Raw genomic sequence first — 18,728 nt, 5'->3', positions numbered from 1 at the left:
CTTGCTATTGAGCTTGCTAAAGCAATTCTAATTATTAGAACATAATAAATTAAAATGGGGGGGGGGGGGGGGGGCGAAGGTGCAGGTGTGATTTCAATCTTAATGACCTTATGGGAAAAAAAAAATTCGGCCCCGTTGTCGTGTGTTCTCGAGTATATGTTTACCTGTGAACTGGGGCTGGAGACTTCGAACTCATGGTACCACGGCAGGTAATATTGCTCTGTTGCGATTGCTCTGAGTGTCTTCGTGCACTGGACGGAAATTAATAGAAACAAAACTATTAGATACGTGCCTACGGAAGGGCATACAAGCTAGAAATGACCAAGGTTGAATTACCTTCAGAGGGCACAGCGTCAGAGTCGAAGCGGTTCGGTAGGGGCTACAGCAGCGGCCCGATGAAGGCCGTCAACCTGTTAGGTTGTTCTGCTGAAAGGCGTTGGGCAGGGACTGTTAGCGGCCAAGTCTTTCCGGGCCTTCTTCTTTATATTTTCCTAACATTTTTTAGTTGATGTGCCTCTCGCCTAGCACCCATGACGGCATTGAATTTTAGCGTAATTTGGTCCCATAAGCGGTTTTTGGTTTTCGTTGTAACCTTTTCGGTTGTTTTGCTCTCTACAATGTTCTTGAATTCGTCCACTAGGTCTAATAATGCATCCTTCTCGCGTTCAGTGAAATTTGGAGCCCGGTTACGCGTCGTTTCTTTTGCTTCGAGTTGGGGAGCAGAAGTGAAAACGATTCTCAGTGGCAGTCGTCTGCTAGCATCCATAAAAAATCACACGTGGACAAATGTACAGATCTTTCGTATTTATTTAAAGTTTTCAAATATTTTTGTCAAGTTTACAAAAGTCGGCGTCAGAGTTGTTCAATCAAACAATGTTTCATCGGCTACTCACTGCAGAAAAACAGCGAAGAACAACCACCGCCACCGACGACCGCGGCAAAAAAGTTGTTAACATCGCGTGATTTTTCTCCGCCAATCGTATTCGTCCCTCAGAGCGTTCCCTAGTTCGCTCTCCTTGTCCCTAGATTCCCTACGCAAATCCAGCGTTTAGCTGCGGGCGCTTCTGTAAACCCGAGTTTACGTTGGTGCAACCGGAATTTAAACCCGTGCTTATCCGAGCTCGGTTTAGGGCTCTAAGCCGGCTTAGGAAAGTGCCGCTTTGAGTTAAGGTAAGCGACGTTGTTGCAACCGGCCATTAGTGCGTTTTTGTTCTCGCTGGATTAGCAGGCGAGGACAGTATTATTTTCAAAGTGCCGAAAGAGATAATAGAATGGCACCACTGACATCATCCAGCTACTATTCGTAGAGCATTAATATCAGGCGCGGCCAAGCTGCGGCTCCCGAGACGCATGCGGCTCTTTCGCAGCTCCCTAACAAAACCTGTTAACAAAAGCGGTGTCGCCAATAGCCACAGCGCTTGCGACCCCCTCATGTCAATGCCTTTTTTTGTAAGCTCGGCTGTTTCCGCTTTTATTGTATGTTCAACTGAGCCATCCGTTGTGGCCGTTATTGCCCATGAGTTTTAGTAGGCCGATCTGCAACCTTTTGCCCACAGTATCTGTGCTGCGTCTTCGTATGTTAAGCTTCCAATGGAAGGCCTGAAACTTCATTTTCCGCTACTGAATGCCCTTTTGTGTGGCATCCACAACAGATAACAGATGTTGCCTAAACTGTCCGGAGAAACGCTTTTTTTACGTATTTATTTTTTTTTTGTTTCATTTCTCTATATAGCTTATATTTTGACAATAAACGTTCTACGTGTGACGGACCTGAAGAACTTTAATTTTCCTTCTCAGGTTTTAAACAATCGATGCTCAACGATTTCGCGCTGATTGCACATTTGAAGATATACCAAATTGTTCTGAGTTATCGTAGAGAAACAACGTCTCAAGCATAACGGAAAAACGGTGAGTGTGCAGGCGACCTGGTGGATGTTGATCATGTTGAAAATTACGCGAGACTGTGGTAGAAGATGGGAGACGTCGTGGAAGAAAAAGGACACAGGAAGAGGGACGTCTCAATGTTTTAGGAAGTTTCCCATCTTTTACCACAGTCTCGGGTAATTTTCAACATTCTCAAGCTTGTTGCTCTTTCGGCCCTTCTGCACGGATTACCAATAAAGCCCATACCCTTACAGAAGACGCCGAGAACGCCTGTATCGACCCAACGCGTTAACACAATGTGATGCGTCTAGTGTGCACTATGGAAAACAGACACCGGCGAACCAAACTTAACGTCGAACGTCTCGAGCTCTCCCGCAGGATAGTACTGCCCCAATAAAAGTCACTGAGATCATATACCAGTAAGGGACCGTAAGTGGTGGACCAAGTCTACGAATTTATAAAGTATTGAAAAATGCATTTCTAGCTAAAATTGTGCTTAGTAATTTCTAAAAAATACAAAAAAACGTGCGATTTGTGATTGATTGTGCACCGAAATGGTCGTGCACCGAAAAGACCGTGTGTCGAAATGCCCGCGCACGGAAGAGTCCCACGCCGAAACCTCCGTGTGCAGAAACGTCCGTGCACAAAAAATTCCATGAACCGAAAAGTCCGTACACCGAAACGTTCGTGCACCAAAAAATCCGTGTACGGAAAAGTCCGCACAGAAATGTTCTACACCAAAACGCCCTCCACCGAAATGTCGTAGACCCCTGAAGAACATGGTAAGTGCGGGAGACGGCTGATGGTTGCGCTCGTGTGAGAGGCGTAAAGTTGCCCAGGTAGCACACCGCGTCGGTCGGTATCGGGACTACGCCGGCCGGTCCTGGTAACAGGATGGCGGCGCCCGGCCATTGGTGCCGGTGAGCTACCGGCCCCGGCCGGCCTCAGGGTTTCGTCTTGCTCACTGGCCAGTTCAGCCGTAGAAGTTAGTTACTGGCCAGCATCGGGTTTTTTTATGTCTTTGCTGGCCAGTCTTTCCATTGATGTTCCAGTAACTGGCCGGCATCGGTATTTTGCTGTCTTTGATGGCCAATATTTACATGGAAGTTCAGTAACTGGCCGGCATCGGTACTTTGCTGTCTTTGATGGCTAGTATTTACATGGAAGTTCAGTGACTGGCCGGCATCGGCGCTTTGCTGTTCTGACTGGCGAGCCCCTCCATGGAAGTTCTGTTTACCGACCAACATCGTTTTATTCATTTATTTTTTGCTGTTTTTACTATGCCGTCAATTCATTGAGATTCTGACGAACTGCGGCAATTCATGAATAGCGAGTGGAAATGTTTGCGTTGATCAATCCTTCACCAATAACTGCCGACGCTGGTGTAATTGATCCCAGCATGGCAAAGCTGATGTGTTTTATCGCGAAAACGTGACAAAAAACAATGCGGCGAGGAAAATTTGCAGTTCAGGATTCCAGAATCTGACCACCTACGCCATGAAAAATAAATTACACAACGCCGAACGACACTTTTTCAGGAAGATAGTTTAATATACCGATCTTACCGGCCAGTTGGACTACGCCACCATTGCCGCAATGCATCAAGGGAACTTTAGTCTTTCGGCACGTGCGACAACCTCGCAGAAGCTCTGCACGTGAGGAGCACGAGACAGCACGAGCCCTCTCGTGCTCTGCCGTTTGCCTCCTGTGAACTAAAGTTATGGTGGCGTCACGCATGGGCCGAACGCTCGGTGAGATTGGTCTATTTGATGTACTATACTTAAGGTCCGGCGGTATTGGCGACGTGCGCGATCGAAAGTGTGGCTGTGGTCGGCCTTCCACCATTGGCCGTATGCTGACTATGACGTCAGTAAAGGATTTCTCTTTGACGGAAATAAGAGGAATGAAAAAACTTCAATTTCGACGGTGTTGGTAGCGTTCTTTTAAGAGCGCGATGGTTTCAAGCTTCCACCATCCCAGGTAGCACACCGCGTCGGCCGGTATCGGGACTACGCCGGCCGGTCCTGGTAACAGGATGGCGGCGCCCGGCCATTGGCGCCGGTGAGCTACCGGCCCCGGCCGGCGTCGGGGTTTCGTCTTGCTCACTGGCCAGTTCAGCCGAAGAAGTTACAGTGACTGGCCGGCATCGGGTTTTTGCTGTCTTTGCTGGCCAGTCTTTCCATGGAGGTTCCAGTAACTGGCCGGCATTGGTATTTTGCCATGGGCGTACCAACCGGGGGGGCAAGGGGGGCACTTGCCCCCCCAGTTCTCAGAGTGGGGGGGCAAGGCATGCGTTTTGCCCCCCCTGAAACGGCCGCCACTGGGCAGAGCAGACACAGGCCGGCGGCGCCCAAGGAATACCAAGGGCACTGCCCCCCGACCCGCGCGGGCATATTTTTAACGCGCAGGCGATACAAACCCTAGCAACGGTGCTCACGCACGCCGGATTGGCTGGTTCGTAAAGCCTTGCTCCACGAACAAGGCTACACGGTAACCTTACGGTATCCATCCGCGAGACATGGGCCGGACGGGCCGTCCAGACCAGGACGTAGGCCCTTACACAAAATAAAGTTTTGCTTGCTTGCTTGGAGATAGGCGCTGCCGCCGTCAACATAGGCAGCGGATGCAATGCGAGTTTCCGAAGAGGTAGCGTAACTTAGTGGTGAGATGTCTGCCTTATACGTGTCAGACCCGGGTTCTATTTATGGTGTGGGCCGGCTTACTTCTTTTTATTTTTTTTTCTCGAACATTTTGTTTTGTCGAGGCATTTGGCGATATTTACATTTCTTTTTTACCATTAACACTAAAAAAACGAATGTTGTTGACGAAACATGTATCGCTAAACTAAATCGTATCGACTCTATTTACGGAAGTGCAAGGGGGGCAGCGGGGCTTGGGTTGCCGACCGGACGCCGCAAAGCGGCGTGTACGGGGGTGGAGGGGCTAGGTGGGTTAATAGATTTGTAATTAGCAGCCGCACACCGTCACCGCGAAGCGGCGTGAACGCAGGCGCGGGGGTGGGTTAACGCGCTTCGAGTGATACACGAGCAGCCCATCCGGCGTGAGCGTCGTTGTTAGGGGTTCTATCGCCTGCACCGTAAAAGGAGCAGTGTGTGCACCTCCTGTAGTGGGCAAGAATTCCTACATTGGAGAGAAGCGGGGACAAGCCCTTTCTTCAAATGCGTCAAGTCTCCTTGAGCTTCGGAATACAAAGAAACGCCACTATTCGGAGCTAATCCCACAGTTACTCGACCTCTCTTGCGTCGTGTCTGTTCGCTCCCCGCGCCTCGTAGCAGTGTTGTTGCAGTGGGGGGGCTCGTTAAAATTTTGGGGTTTTTTGGACTATCTAAATCACTTTCTTCCTTCCCATCCCCCACTTTTCTACTCCGCATGCTCCCCCTCTGCAAATATCAGCTGACCTTCCGACCTCTGTTCTCTGTTGATAGGCAAAACAACCACTAAAATTAGAAAGTAATTTGTAATTTGAGTGGAAGTCACTCGGAAAAGTAGTTAAAGTAAATTACTGATTACTAGAATAGAAATGTAATTAAAAGTTACTAAACTACCCAGAAAAGTAGTTAAACTACAGTAACTTGAGTAAAGTAGTTGAACTACGTACAAGTCTGGCCCGGCAGGCGCTCTGCGTAAGGGTTTTCACCTATCTGCCTAGCCCCGCACACCATCACATGGGCCAAGAAAGGTGTAGTTTTACTGCAGAGGAGAAATCAGCAGGGTCCAAGATGGTGACAATGGAGGATGGGGGACTGTTCCAGTGGCTGATGGCTTGAGAAAGGAATGACCAATTGAAAGCGTTCGTAGAGCCAGAAGTGTGTTTGATGGTGCAGACGTTGTTGAGGCGAGAAGATGTTCGGTCGAGGGGTAATAACAAAGTGGTTTTGAGGTCGGGAATGTGGTAGTAGATTTTGTGAATAAGGCACAGCTGAGAGACTTTCCTGCGAAGCTGCAAAGAGGACATGGTTAGTTCAGTTTTTAGCGCCGAGACACTGAAAGAAAAGTCATAAGTGGATGAAATGAAGCGAGCAGCTCTGTTCTGAACTGCCTCTACAGCGTATTGATGAGGTACAGTCGATGGGTATTCCAGATGGTTGAAGCATATTCTATTTTTGGTCTGACGTACGTGTTAAAGGTTAGCTTAGGGACAAAGGGTGGAGCGATTTTTTAAGTTACGTCTGCTTAGTCCAAGAGTTCCAGATGAATCGGCGGTAATGACTTCAATGTGGTTATTCCAGGGAAGGTCAGATGTTAGTCTTACACCAAGGTATTTATACACAGTAGCGGTCTCAATCAGATCGGAGTCCAAGAAGTAATTGAATGACAGAGTGTTTTTTTCTTGGTGAAGTGGATTAGTTTGCGTTTATACTTGTTTGGTGACATAATCCACTCTTTGCACCAATTGTTAATTTTATCTAGATCTTCCTGAAGCTGGTTATTATTTTGCACACAAGTTACTTTGTTATGGATGACGCAGTGGTCGGCGAAAAAGCGTTTTTTTGAAGAAATCCCAATGGGAATGTCATTAATAAATATTAAAAAGAGTAAGGGCCCAAGTACGAGCCCCAGGGGAACACCAGGAGATACATTTATTAAGGAAGATTCATGATCATCATGGACGTGACCTGTACACGGAAAAAAAGAAAGTCACGAATCCATGCAAACGGTTATTGGTCGAGGCAAAAAGATGATAGCTTAGAAAGAAGGCGCTGATGGAGGACACGGCCGAACGCTTTGGAAAAAAAAAACAAAAACAACTGCGTCAGTTTGGACGTGACATTCAAGGTTAGTGTGCAAGTCATGGATGAAGTCGCAGAGTTGCGTTTCGCAGAAAAGTACCTTTTGAAAACCGTGCTGCTGTTTAAAGAAAAGAAATGTGATGATAGGTGCCTCATGATATTGGAGTAGAGGATATGCTCAAGTAGTTTGCAAGAAATTGAAGTCAATGAATTAGGGCGATAATTAGATGCGGAAGAGCGGCTGCCCTGTTTAAAGACTGGGAATTACCCTTCCCACCTTTTGGTCAGATGGAAGGCAGCTTTGAGATGAGGACTGAATGAAGATGAGTTTCAAATACTCACTAGAAATAACACGGGTGTTTCTTTTAAATTTTAGGGTTGATGTTATCGGTTCCAGCGGACGAAGTAAGTTTTAGTTTATCAATCAATGTTTTAATACCAGCGGAGTTAACGTTAATAGGATGCATGCGCTCGTAAAGCTCTTCAGGGAGAGTGGGGACGAAGTCCAAGCACTCGTTAGTAAACACTGATGAAAAGTATTCGTTAAACACAGAACTATCATGCTCGACGTTGCACATCCGACATTCCTAACTCTCCCCATCTTACTAAACGTCCGTGTGTGTCCTAACACCAGAAACCGGAATTTTAAAGGTTAAAAACGGCACGTTGCGAATATGGAACGCGCACTTTCATGCAAAGCTGACGTCAAGTGACTCAAATCGAAAAACATGCATATTTACAGTATTGTTATCTCTTCTGGTGAAGGCTAAACAACCGTTGCATCCGTTTTCGCGCACGAAACGGTGACTCCCAGAGAAAGTAAGAACGCAGTGATTGTCTTTATTTTAACAATGTAAACACACTTGCAGGCGTGCGCTGATGAAGCCTCAAAATCAAAACTCTCGTAGTGTGATTCGTGACTCCTCCGGCTACTACCCAACCTCGTTGTCACGCCACTTTCTGCAAGCAAACACTAAAATTGCCAGTAAACACACAAAAGCGACATCGATACAATTATCTTGTAGAATATCACCTTATTTAATCATAACTGTTTCAATAGGCACTACAAGTTGTATTTATTTTAAGAAGAAGAAGCAAAATTTTTTTCGTGAGAAAAAACAATATATCAATGTTAAGTCTGGTAACGTTGTAATTTTGCCGAATCATTGCCACATCTTTAGAAAACTTCGACAAAAGTTGCGCCGAATTTTCGATTAAGGGGGGGGGGGGGGGGGAAGAGGGTCGGGTTTGCCCCCCCACTCAAAAACAAGTTGGTACGCCACTGTATTTTGCTGTCTTTGATGGCCAGTATTTACATGGAAGTTCAGTAACTGGCCGGCATCGGCACTTTGCTGTCTCTGATGGCCAGTATTTACACGAAAGTTCAGCGACTGGCCGGCATCGGCGCTTTGCTGTTTAGGCTGGCGAGCCCCGCCATGGAAGTTCCGTTTACTAACCGACATCGTTTTATCTTTTTTTTTTTTTTTCCGTTTTTACTATGCAGTCAAGTCATTCAGATTCTGACGAACTGTGGCAATTCATGAATAGCGAGTGGAAATATTCGCATAGATCAATCCTTCGCAAATAACTGCCGACGCTGGTGTATTTGATCCCAGCATGGCAAGGCTGACGTGTTTTATTGCGAAAACGCGAGAAAAAAACAATGCGGCGAGGAACATTTGCAGTTCAGGATTCGAGAATCTGACCACCGACGCCATGAAGAATAAATTACACAACGCCGAACGATACCTTTTCAGGAAGCTAGTTTAATTTGATGCACTATACTTAAGGTCGGTGGTATACGCACGTATTTGGCTCTGATAAGAAAATTAAAATAAAAACGGTATAGCGGAGAATCCGAATGAAGAGCAACAACCACAATTAACAAACACGTGGCATGATTGAGCACGCGCTTTGAGTTACAAAAACTATAATTTGCATTGCATTGCAGAATCTGGACAAGAAAGAGATGTGTGTATTGCTTATGACGCTACGAGAGGTACACAACTCTCCTGAGATCGTGTTATTGGTGATTTTAATTGAGTGTGAAAATATGCTATTTCAGTCAAGAATCGGCTGTTTTCTGTGGTAGTTACGATCATCTAACAGAAATATTTCAAATTTTGACATAGCCAGACGATCTGTCCCCCGGTAGCTTATGTTATATACGACATACCGCACCAAAAACAAAAAAAAAACAAATATAAAAACTTTTTTTTTTTTTTTTTTAACACGATAAAGGCGTTGTGGATGTTTACACTGCCGGGTCGTGAATGTGACCCCTTGACGCTGCGAAACATAAATGTTCTAATACCGAACGATGCCGTCTCTGAAAGCTAGTTTAATTATCCGCACTGTTCTTGGATCTCAGGAATAAAAACATGTCTAGGCCTAATAAAAAAGTAAAACTGCGGAGCGCAACCTCGATAAGTACAATCAGGCGGCAGGCGAGGGAAATATCACTGATGTACCAGAAGAAAATTAAGTACTACTTTCCGTAAGTCAGAAAAATAAGAGATGTGCTTAATACGTACCGCGCTGTGAGCTCAGCTAAATAACTGTCTTAAAATAGCGGTATTTCTGTTTTAACAGTGGGTAAAGTTGACCACCTTCAGACAAACTTCGGCTGCATCACTGTGGCAGTTTGACCACTTACTCATTTTCTCATTGTGCTCTCAATATTCCCATTATTATTACCTTCTTTGCTTCGTTGAAAGGACTTGCGCTGTTTGCCTACTACACTGACCCAGAAATTAGCACGGAGGGAGCGAATTATCCCGGCAAAACAAGAGGACCACGGCTTGTGCATTGCATCAATTTAAATTTGGGCTCGCACTTCTTATTTCCACATTTTGCGTGATTTTTACCCTAAAGTAAGGGGCCGGCAACTGCAAAAAACATTAAAAACAAATATTAAAAAGAAAAAAAAACGTAGTAAAAAAAAACAATAAAAAACTTCGCGCTTCCGGGATTCGAACCACCGACCATACGATCACCCGCATCGCGCGTTAACCACCAAGACCAAATCGCCAAATCGAAAACGCGTTGTTTTTAGTAGTTTATATGTCTGCTGAGTTCGTTTGAATACATTGTACGGTTAGTTTCGTATGTAATTTTTTGTTACGTGTTCAGGACGTATTTCTAATATTGTGGCAATTTTTGCATACTCAATGATTTATTATTACTGTGTCTTTTAATAGTTTTTTAATTCGCTTTGCTGATCGTTTTATTGCAAGCGTGTTGAAGATACGCGCACATAGATTCCGTAAAGTCGTTAGACAAACATAATAGCCAACGAACGCGATCCAATCCAATCCGCAGCCTTGTTTTGCCGGACGTGATGCCCGTGTGTGTTTCACGTCTCTGTCTTGAGGTCAATTTACCGATTAGTCGTGATGCGTGGAGTTTAACTTAGTTTCAAATGTGTCCGAAAAAGAAGGAAGCGACTGTGAGCCGTGGAACTACGTCGAATCTGCTCAACAGCCAAGATCATGGCACGGTCGTTTCAAAGTAAGTTCCTTTCTTTGCCCGTTAGGGCTAGATTATTCTTTTTTCCGTTCAAAATGCTTGTTATTGTCTAGATCGCTTGCTTTTACCAGTATTACTAATTGTGCGCGAATGGTGCGATGCGAGGCTGTTTTGCTTCGTTCACAAATAGGCTGTGTACTCGACTCGGTCCAGGTCCATCAATAGCGGCGGAACTTTTTGGGAGTTGGGGGGTGGGGGGGGGTGGGGGGGGGGGGGGGGGGGGGGAACGGCGGCGCCGCCGGCGGCGGCGGCGGCGGCGGGCGTGCGGGCGGCCAGCCGGCCAGCCGGCCAGCCGGCGGGTGGAGGCGGAAAGGGGAGGGGGAGGGGGGGAAGTTTGATTGCCTCCCTCCACCGTATTGTTCACTGGTAAACTAGGATGTCTGGAAGAGCGCGGTGCCCCCCCCCCCCCCCCCCCCAAAAAAAAAAAAAAAAAAAAAAAAAAAAAAAAAAGCACTCAACTCAGCGCGGTGCCCCTCCATCGTCTAAGCCAGGGGTGGCCAGGCTGGCCTGGCCTAAGAGCCGCAAACAAAACCACGGAAATTCTAAGAGCCGCGGAGGGAGGGGGGTGGTAAACTTAATTTTTGTTTCAGAGTCTGAATGTACTTATGGTACATGATACGGCTGTACGACTGTACGTATGGGAATACAAGGCTGTCAAACTGCAAGCTGCAGCGTGCTGCATTCTGAAATCCTTTCTTCTTTTTTTTTTTCCTGGGGAGACGCGGAAAGGGGCGAAGTGGGGGGGGGGGGGGGGGGATCCCCAAACGAGGGATCCGCGAGCCGCACTTGGACCAGATAAGAGCCGCATGCGGCTCGCGAGCCGCGGTTTGGCCACCCCTGGTCTAAGCTCTAGGTTAGACACTACGGGTGGATTTCGTGTGCGTATTTGCGACCGGAGAGCTGAGCCAGGCAAAAGGCAGAGGAGGATTGAGCAAGTCCGTAGCTTCCGCCGCGCAGTCGTCTGCAAACGACTTTATTTTCGTGACTCGTTATCAGAAAAGAATTGTCAAAAATTGGTGCCGCGATAATTCATCCCATGGTGATTTGCATAGCATACCGCTCCTGATCGCAAAACTTTGTGCCCACGAAATAATTTTTTGATGCCGCTTCTGGGGAAATTTACAAGCATGTCCTGGATTAAGGTAGTGTCTCGCCAGTTTATGAGAGGTATATTTAGTTCAGTGTAAGTATATAGTGTTAGACATGCCTCACCCAATCCCTGTATTTTTTCGTTTGGTACTGCCTTGAGCGAATGGTGTAGGTTGTAATTGTTTTTAGTTGTTGCATGATTGTAGTAAGGTGGTGAGCTTTACTAATTGAACACCTTGAAAAACAGTTCACCACAAAAGGCAAGTAGACAAGCAGAGTTACGTGTAAACCATACGCAAGCGCAGACTCTCGACTCGCATGAACAGAGAAGGAAAAAATAAAGAATGCGGAAGGAGCTCAAGCACAGGCCCAAGTGGAATGCGCCGATTCACCCATTAGCAAGAGCAGATTTTAAAACCATAATTTCCTTGTCTGTTAAGGCAACAGATTGATGGCCAATACATAAAGACAGCTTAATCTCTCTCTAAAGTCTACGATGAATTGTCACCTACTTATGCACTATTTACACTGCTCGTGTGTCATCCTTATAGCCTCGTCCCACTAGAGCGACAGACAGCAACAAACGACAGCGACACACGACGAGCGACACACGACGCACGCTGTCCCACCTGGCGGACACGACGCAGGACACGGGGACGAGGAAACTTCTTTCCTAGTGGGATTGGAGTTGTCAACAAAACACTTCAAAATACACAGATAAACAGTCTGGCGATGCGGTTTTCATATTTTGCTCTTTGGGCATTAAATGCGCCGACAAACACGGTGAAAGTGGAGACAATTACTTTGTTTCTTGATTAAAGCTTCCGCTTCTCTTCATTTGCCGTTGGCGACTTTCCACAAACAGTCGTGACAATTGACACCAAACTTTTTCTGAACTAGAATACCCGAATCGTTCCTTTTTCTGGGGGGGGGGTCGTTCGAGGAATTCTAAGTTAGCACCAAGGAATTTCACCCTGATTTTGAGGATGTTTAAAACTTCATATCCGAATGATTGAGGGCAGGCGTTTTATGGGGGACAATACGGCATCCCGATCATCACAGAACGTGATGGCAAGTCTCGTCTGCCGGAATGGCTTGCCGCGGAACGTCGTGTCCTACTTCGTGGTGAGCGGTCTTTGGTCAGTCCTCGAACATGGGTGTATCCATCCTGATTTAAGGGCGTAGACCTCGGCGTCTTGAAGCACCAAATCGCGCACCAAGTTTTTGCGAGCAAAACCAGCCACAGACAAGCCTTTTGCAACATGACTGCCCAGCGCCAGCAAGCAAGCCGCGCCCGCGACCACTATGAGCAATCGAGGGACTGGAACTGCGGGAACGGGGAGAGGCCGCCAAGGGCTTCTCTGAAGGTCGAGCGGTGGAGCAAGCCACGGGAGGAAGGGTGGAAAGAGAGGCAACAGAGGGCACGAGCGGGCGAGGAGGATAAGTTTGTATCCGACAGATGTTCCTCGGTGGGACTGCTCACTGCGCTTCAAGTCTAACAACAGACAAGAACTCGTCCGTTGTCGATGGTTTGTCGGCGATTGTCGCGGGTGTTGGCCGTTGCAGTAGGACAGCATCAGCGACACGGAACTTTGTGGTGTCGTCGGACAAAAATCGGTGTTTGTCACTCTAGTGGGACGAGGCTTTTAGAGAAAACGTGAATAATTAGCAGATACTGTGAAAAACATACAAGGGAATTATTTTAGGCCTTTGTTATTCATAGTATGGGCCACCAATGTGTTCGCACATCCGTCTGTTACCTGAGCTGCCAAGAAAATCGTGTTTACAGTCTTATGCATATGGGTGGGAGTCAGCACGTTCCACTTGGACCTGTTCGAACTTTTGCTAAAGCTCCTTCCGCATTCTTTATTTTTTTTCTTCTCCAATTTGTGAGTTGGGAGTCTACACTCGTATGTAGTGTATGTATTCCTCTCCTTTATTCCTTGTTTTTTGTCTGTTATTTTTCCGGATGTTCAATCAGAATGAACTCACCACCTTATTACATGGAAAGGCTGTTGTTAATTCCAAAGTGTCTGTAAAACAATCTACCTGACATCTTTTGCTCACGCCCCGGTTTCTGAAGCTCACGTTCTCCGAACACAGCCTTTCTGATTTCTCTGATTCTTTTTCTTTTTTCTTTTATGCTCAATAGATCAAGTTGTGAGTGTGCACCAGTCTGCGTCCTCTGTGTTCCTATCCTTTTGTCCTTGTCTTTTTGTGCACTTTTTTCAAGTTGGTTCATGATATTTTTTATCGTATATACTAATCTGTGTTTTGATCTTTATACTTGCTGCAGTCCTTACCAAGTAGAAGTTGGCATTCACTTTCACCATCCTGATGTGAGTGTCCTGAGGCGACACAGAATGAGAGCTTCCTCTGCTGAAGGCCAGGCTTGATGGAAGACTGCCAAGGCTGTTCATGGTAAGGTGCTCTATATATTGAGCAATATAATAGCAACTTATTGCTGATAGGATTGTTTTTAACGCAGACTGTGTTTATGGACTGGCCTTTAGCAATTCCGATGCCACTCACGTGGAATGAAACACTCTAGGGGAATTGCGCATCCCATTCGTAAGCGGAATGCTGAGTTTACAACAGAAGTGCGTCTCAACTTGCTGCCAGTATTGCTGTGTGTGTTGTGTTTGTATTTTTATTTGTTTGTTTAATATTCCCAATAATGGCTGCAGCCTTCCCATTGGAAGTGGCAACACGCAAACACAAATGGACAGCAAGAGAGGTGAACAGCGCCACTCACGCCGTTCGCCACCGCACCCATTGGTTTTCGGAGAGGTTTGCAGTATTGGTCTCTATGGTATTTGGTCATATATCGCACATGAACACAACCAGGGCACTGTGCCTACAATTCAGCACTCGCAAGATTTGCGTGAATACACCCTGCAGCTGGTCGCACTTTCAGAGTAATTTTAATGTTGCAAAAATGAATAATGACATTGGCATATTTCTCGTGCCAAATCCTTCATGCCTGTTCCGAACTCTGATATCCACGAGATCACAGTAGAGTCGTTTCTGTTGTACAGTAAAACCTCGTTAATTCAACCCCCGCTAATTCGGATAATTTGAACTGTCGATCCGGTCCCGTCAAACATATGTATTAGTCAATGGCAGCAAACGCTCATTAATTCGGAGGGAACGCGGCGCACTATGGTTTATTCGGACAAATTCGGCAGGTGGTGCTAGCTACCGTCTGTTCCAAAGGGTATGACTGCTATCCATCCGAAGTGCGCACGTGGTTTTTCCGGTTTTCCAATGGTTCTTCGCTCTTTCGGTTCGTGTTTCGCACCAGTTTTGCTCTGGATCGCCGTGCTTCAGCTCGTTACTCTCCTGGCATGGAAGCAGCAGAAGCATTGCTGCAACGGAAAAAGGGTAGCACAAGTGACCGACGACCGGAACGGCAAAATCGCGACACGCGGGGCTATTGTTCCCGAGCGTGCCAATAGCAAGAGTGACAGTCACGTTTTATGCCTCAACGCGGGGATCCTAAAGCCCGCCATTTTAACAACTACCCTATCCCTCAATTTTTCGCCGGCCACCCCTGCATTGAAAAATGCAACGTGACTGGCACTCTCGCTATCGGCGCTCGGGGAAAATAGCGCCGGCTGTCGCGATTTCGCCGCTCCGATTACTGGTCAGTTTTGCTACTCGTTTTCCGTTGCAGCTGTACTAGGCTAAGAATTTAGCGACGAAAGTGGAAATACTGAGGGCCTTGGAGGGCGGCGTCTCTCGACAAGTGATGGAAGGTTGCGACGTCAAGAGAAGCACTTTGGCTACATACGTAAAAATTGTGGCCGATATCCTACAGGCTTTCGAGAGCGAGAAGTTCAACACGAAAAGAAAGCGGCCTTGGAAGGTGGTGCACCCGAAACTAGAAGAGGCCTTGCTGTACTACATTGTCAGCGCACGGGATGTGTAGCTCCGACTGTGCGAGTGCGGTGGAGCACTCGACCGCGCTAAGGAAAGTTGCCGTCTCCGCCCAAGTGTCGTCCAGAAAGCAGGCGGTAATAACAGATTTCTTCTCAAAATAAAGGAAACGTTTTCGCGCAGCTTTCTTTGTTCTTTCGATATTTCGACCTTCGGATAATTCAGACATTTTTGCCGGTCCCATGAGATCCAAATTAACGAGGTTTTACTGTAGTGGCACGGCAGACTCTATACTAGTTTTGCTTCAATCTTTGTAAGGGGGATGCTGTAATCCAATTCTACTCATCCCTGGTGTACTAGATAGCACCATATTTGCAGAGATAGTCTTCAGATTTTGTAGTTCCATCGAAATATATTTCAGCTTATAAAATATTTGTTATTTGGCTTGTAAATTTTCAAGCAGATCTAGATTGAAGGCAGCAAATATCTTACCTGCAATCATGGTATGTGTCCGAAGTATATTGCATTAACATAATTGACCCAACCTCTGATTTTTGTTTTCAGTGCCTCAAGCGAATTGTGGATGCTAGGATTGCTTTTGTTTGTTTCACATTATCTACAACACTTTTTTCACCTTTATACTCAGTGCAGCCCTTGCCGAACGGAAGCTAGCATCGACTAGGCCAATTCGTTCCTGCATCACCAGCCGACCTGAGGATCAGGTCCATGGCAGTCTGCAAAGGTTGTTGATGGTAAGCTGCCTTATATATACAGCTGTGTAATAGCAGCTTGTCCTGGATGACAATTTGAAATGCGTGTTTATGTTTTAGAAAGTGAAATTCGCATGGGCATACTTGCAACGTGAAAGCTTACCAAGCCTGTTCTGATCTTTCATCCTTTTGAGATTTCAGTACAGCCGTTTCTGCTGCACACATACTGCCTACTTCGGCCAGGTAGAGACTTGATACATATGAAGGTAAGCAGGCGATTATCAACTGCTCAGTGCTGTCCCTGGTGACATTCTCTCCTTATCAGATGACTTACCATGCTTGGTTCGCAAGGCATTTTAAAAGGAGAGCAAGTTCGCTGGTGCATGATGCTCCCAGTACTGAGCAGTCGACGATCGCTTGTTCACACTCGTAGAGATCACGACTGTACTTCAAGCTCGGCAAGTGTGACACTTATGTGATTCAGCCTAGCTGTGGTGTGCTGAGCGGTATATGTAGAGCTAGTTTACTTGTGCACACACAGTGGCTGTGCGGTATAAAACGCGCCCAATTGGCAACTTTCATGCAGTCTCGTGTAGTTCCATTGATGTTTTCTTTTGGCGTGCATGATATGTGTTCACACTTTTTTTTTTCCTCGCTTACCGACAGTCCTAGCTGTCTGCAGAGAGTAAGTGTGAAACATGCCAACAAGCCTCTAAAGCAGTATGCAGTGCAATTTTGGTCTATTGTGCAAGCGAGGAAGAAGACTGCTCGTTTGGCTGTTGAGGCTGCGACATAGACACTAGATAGTTTTATCTGAGCATTGTTACGACCCGCTCCACTCAAAAGGAAAGCACCTGCATACTCACAACGCTCAGTCAGCAACGACCAGTCGGAGCGCAGATGCCGACTGAGCGTTACGTGCGTGCCTGGTTACTTTCCTGCTCAGTGGCTGAGCGGAGCGGCCCGTAAAAAGCGCTCAGCTAAAACTTTTTCTGATAGGGGGTGGCTGACACATAGATATTTCAGGCAGAAGGATGGCCGACATTGACTCACATCAATTCTCAGTATGAGCAGCTCTCATCGCAATACGGAAATTATGATTCAAACTTCCTCTACCCCTTTCTGAAGGTTTTGAAGGTGCTCCTAGCAGTATTGTTGGGCTAGACATAATCATACCCAGATCCACTCCAATAAATTCTAAGAGGATGAAGTCAGTTGCCACATAGCTTGTGCAAAGCTAAATCTGGAACTCACTCCTCCTTCCTGTTTTTCACTGTATTGAGAACCTTGTCTCAGTATGTGATGGGTCTGTGAAGAAAATTGACCAGATAAGCAATATTACTCAGAAAATAGATGTCCCATACATATTAACCTGCACCTACCAGCCGCTGTACACCACCTCACTACTGATTTGTTATCTTTCTATTGATTTGCCTGAACTGTTCGCACCTGTAGATATTAATGATGATCACGAGGGAATGTTTGTTGTCATATGATGTCATATGCTTAAAGTAAGTGAGGCTTGCGGGCGTTTTCAAGGGCTATGGGGCATGCCGATGGTAAACACTCAATGTGAGTTTATGGTAGACGCTAATAATATATACTAGTTTCTGGGTAAGTCGCTATTTTTTATTTGGTGAAGTCTGCAGATGAGTTTTAGTCAGGTTGCCATTATGTGGGAACACAGGGGCCATACTCTGCAATATATTATATGTTTACATGTGTCTACCCAATCTCATTAGTATGTGTACAACAATGAGCTGTATTCGCGACTCCAACGATCTATAGGGGGCGCCACCACCAAACAAACATGGCGGCTGGGAACAGGTCGCGTCGGCTCGGCCGGGCCGCCTGAACGGGTAGCGCATTCAATTTAACAGATTTTCTTTTGTTTAATGCCCTATTTTATAGGTATTTCAACTGCGACGGTTAAGTGTAGCCGGTGCAGATAAACTTGCAGAGCATAGTTTTGTTTTCCCGGTGCTTTTTGTTCTTTTCATGTCAAACTTTTGTTTCGGAGGTTTCGTTCATTACCGAAACTATGGGCTCCGGAGAGACGGTAATAGACTCTAATCAGTTTTGATCAGGTAAGGAAAGCAGCGATGACTACAGAATTGTTCCACCGACAGTAATTTTCAACTAACTCGCATCACTCGACCATACAACTTATCTGTCGGCGAAATCGAGCTTTTGTGCGTATTAAGAAACAGCTCCAGTCGTCTGCTCGATCAGCAACACAGGCTGCAGGAAAATTACGAAAATTAAGCAAGCGCTTCTTGAGCCAAGCTTGAGCTTCTTGAGCCCCACTAAGCAGCTGATACTCTTATTTCAACTCAGGTTTTAGTGACAATCGAAGTCATTTTGACGAATGTGCGGGTTATGCATTATATTACGTACCATGTCCCACTAAAGGGATATTAGTATATTATTTGGGCTGAAATATGAGCTTACTTGACAAGCTATTAGGTGAACTGCTGAATCAAAGTATATTTGACAGACGGAGAGATACTACCTAAACTCAGCCATATGGTTCTAGCCGGCAGCACGGAGATGATTGCGGACAAATTTGAAGATAGTCTTCATTGGAGATTCACGCAGAACCCCTCTGCATTAAACTTGACTTCAAATCCTGAATGGAGAAAGAGAGTATCTTTTGTGGCCGGACAACCTGAGCAATGTAGACGGATATTGCTGCTGGCTTCAACGAGGGTATATTATAAATATTGGAGGCGCAATAGATCATAATGTTGTGACAGCTTCTATCTTTGCGAGACGCGTCCCCCATTTTTTGAAAGCAGACAATATCCCTCATTAATCGTATGCAGCGAGGAGGTTTTCGAGAATCAAGTAGATGCAAAATCAGCCCAACTTTTTCGGTGTGGTCCAG

This window comes from Ixodes scapularis, unplaced genomic scaffold (genome assembly GCF_016920785.2).
Source record: "Ixodes scapularis isolate PalLabHiFi unplaced genomic scaffold, ASM1692078v2 PGA_scaffold2__306_contigs__length_199485367, whole genome shotgun sequence".
In the NCBI taxonomy this organism is placed as follows: Eukaryota; Metazoa; Arthropoda; class Arachnida; order Ixodida; family Ixodidae; genus Ixodes; species Ixodes scapularis.
The sequence above is the reverse complement of the archived record's forward strand: the minus strand, read 5'-3'. Positions refer to the sequence as shown.